General features: G+C 51.5%; 1 long non-coding RNA gene across 1 annotated transcript in view; it reads right to left on the bottom strand.

Annotated features, from left to right (window-relative positions):
- Positions 1-2,436: 2,436 nt before the first annotated feature.
- Positions 2,437-3,242, bottom strand: part of LOC106694737 — a 1,967-nt gene continuing 1,161 nt past the window's right edge. The window contains exon 3 of the long non-coding RNA XR_001345787.2: positions 2,437-2,895. This is a non-coding gene — a long non-coding RNA (uncharacterized LOC106694737). The remainder of the gene's footprint in view (positions 2,896-3,242) is intronic.

Below are 3,242 nucleotides of genomic sequence, written 5' to 3'. Positions count from 1 at the left end.
CCCTTTCAGAGCAGGTCCCTCCCGACGCCGAGAGGGACACCGCCCGCACCCCCCAACCCGCCCACGTGGGCGAGAAGCCCGCGTCCCCTCCTGCTCCCCGCGCCCCCGTGCGCCCCACCTCCCATCTCATCGGACCCTGTGCTGGGGGCCCCTCGCCCGCCACAGCGCTCCACTCACGGGGGGCAGTGAAGGGTCTGTGGGGACATGTGGTCTGAAGGAGGCTGAATTAACAGGCTATATCTATATATCTATATCTATATCTCTATATCTATCTCTATCTCTATCTCTATCTATATCTATATCTATATCTATATCTATATCTATATTGATTTCAGAGAGGAAGGGAGGGGGAGATAGAGAGAGAAACATCAATGATGAGAGAGAATCATGGATCGGCTGCCCCTGCACCATCAAGCCCGCAACCCGGGCACCTGCCCTGACTCCTGGGTCATAGGTCGCTGCTCAACCACTGAGCCACCCGGCCGGGTGGAACCTTTTTTTTTTTTAAGTACATCGTGCGTGTGTGTGTGTTTTTTTTTTTTTTTTTAAAAAAATCGTATGATTATTTTCTTCTTCTAAAATAATGTACTCTTTCTTTTTCCACGTGGGAGCAGAAGGATGAAGGTCATTGTTTAACGCTCATCGATCTGACTTTCCCTTTCGCGGCCGTGAAGCAGCGCCTTTCTTTATAGTCCAATCCCTTCACTTCCTTCACTGTAATCTGGTGACAATATTATCTGGAAAAAAACACACCATTCTTTCCTTTGACAACTTCCTGTCTACTTTCTCTTCCACGCAGTGAGCAGTCCATTCAGAAAGCAGAGAACTTCCATTAAAAAGGCAAGTATTTAAAAAAAGAAAGAGAAAAAGAAAGCAGAGAGGCGGGGGTCATCGGTCACACTCAACAACAAAGATGAAGTGAAAAGAAAACAGGGAAGCGTGGCTTGGGGGTTGCGGTGTGTGAGACGCACATACTATCAACACAAACACTGACGCTACAACGAATACTAAAAAGGACAGGCGCTCATCCATGTTGGACACAGTTGCAAGCACGCCGCACGGACCAATTCCTCTAATGAACATCCCTTGTGCCCGTTCTACGGGTGGAAGGTGAGAAAATCGATCCCACACGCTGGGAAGTGGTAGTGCCACGTTCCAAACCTAACTAGTCCAGCTCCAGAACCTACCCTCTTTTTTTAGAAAAAAAAATATTTCTCTTGATTTTTTAGAGAGAAAAGAAGGGAAAAGGAGAGATAGAAACATCGATGAGAGAGAAAGTCATCGATTGGGTGCCTCCTGCACGTCCCCCACTGGGGATCGAGCCTGCAACCTGGGCATGTGTCCTGACCCGGAATCGAACCGGCGACCTCCTGGTTCCTGGGTTGATGCTCAAATGTTGAGCCACGTCGGCCGGGTAAACCTACCCTCTTTTTAAAAAAATAAAAATAAAAAAATATATATATACATATATATATTTTTTTTCTTGATGTCAGAGAGGAAGAGAGAGAATCATGGATGGGCTGCCTCCCGCCACGCCCCCTACTGGGGATCAAGCCCCAATACCCAGGGTGCCCCTAGACCAGGAATCCTACTGGGGACCCTTCAGTCCACAGGCTGACGCTCTCTCCACTGAGCCAAACCGGCTATGGCCAGAACCTACCCTCTTAAAGCCCTGAAAGCAACAATAAGCCCTTGTGATGAACTCAGACCTGGAGGATGGCCGTGGTCCGAATGCAGGGACGGGTTTACCAGAAGGCTGCCTGCTTGAATCTCGAATCCCTCGCCTGCAGAGAAACCTCCCCCCCCCCCCCCCCGCCGCCAAGTCCCGGGAGCCCTAGCCATGTGGACATATGGTTATGATTTGTAAATATGATAAAACAATATAGTTTAATCACCGCCAGTTAGGTTCATTGCTTCTTTCCTCTCCGGTGTCCCCTCCTATCCAGTGGCTTTGAAGTGGCGGTGTCGTGTTTATTTTAGGGATCAGCCAAGGAAAGTGAAGTTGTGGGGGGCAAGGTTGGGGGAGATCAGTTCCTTAGGGTTTGACGGATACAGGGCCAGGACTAGAGTGAGGTAAGGGAGACGCCGTGGGAACAAAATGTAGGGGGGCCCGTTTTGCCCTGGCCTGACCCTGAGAGTGAGCACCCCTGGAGTTCTGAGCCTTGGGTATCTGGTTTGCCTCTCTCCAGCCCTGCCCCCGATGGGATATAAGGATGTAGTTTTCCGTTCCCACGTGGAGTTACGTTCTAGCCCAGGGGTGGGCAAACTTTTTGACTCGAGGGCCACAATGGGTTCTTAAACTGGACCGGAGGGCCGGAACAAAAGCATGGATGGAGTGTTTGTGTGAACTAATATAAATTCAAAGTAAACATCATTACATAAAAGGGTACGGTCTTTTTTTTTTTTTTTTTAGTTTTATTCATTTCAAATGGGCCGGATCCGGCCCGCGGGCCGTAGTTTGCCCACGGCTGTTCTAGCCACACATCCAGGTGGGGGCCTGGGTACCAGTGAGCCACCTCCCGCCCTCCGTGGGGTCACACTGGTGTCCGCCTGAGCTGCCCCATGTCCCCAGCACAGGAGGGCGCCAGTGGCCAAGGGGTGAGAGTGTCTGACACGGACGGAGCCACCAGCTAGTCTGTGGTGACCTTTCCGGCATCGAACACATGCTGTTGTTAAGAGAGCGTTTGGCGGTCTTGACTGCACCCGGTCGGCCCCGGAAAGGCTCTCCTATCGGGAGTATCAGCAGCCTAAGCCATCCACCATCAACGCACCGAACATCTGTGCAGGCGAGCGCAGGCAATGGAGTGGATGTGCGTTCCTGCGCTGGTGACATAAGCCCGCAGCAGTCACACGCAGTGAGCTCACGGGCATGCGAAGTTCATGTCTATTCTTCTCCTGGAAAACATTACAAAATTGAAGGTGTGTTTCGCCCGGCCGGCCGGCGTGGCTCAGGGGTTGAGCATCAACCTAGGAACCAGGAGGTCACGGTTCAATTCCCGGTCAGGGCACAGGCCTGGGTTGCAGGCTCCATCCCCAGTAGGGGCCGTGCAGGGGGCAGCCGATCCGTGATTCTCTCTCATCATGGATGCTTCTATCTCTCTCTCCCTCTCCCTCCCTCTCTGAAACATACAAATATATTTTTAAAAAATCATAAATAAAAACAGATGTGTGCAAGGCGGGCTGAGCTCCCCGGCCTGCCCCCAGGCTTGGTTCATTTTCCTCTTTCAAACCCCCCTGTCTGG

This window comes from Myotis lucifugus, unplaced genomic scaffold (assembly GCF_000147115.1).
Source record: "Myotis lucifugus unplaced genomic scaffold, Myoluc2.0 scaffold_601, whole genome shotgun sequence".
Classification (NCBI taxonomy): domain Eukaryota; kingdom Metazoa; phylum Chordata; class Mammalia; order Chiroptera; family Vespertilionidae; genus Myotis; species Myotis lucifugus.
The sequence above is the reverse complement of the archived record's forward strand: the minus strand, read 5'-3'. Positions and strand labels throughout refer to the sequence as shown.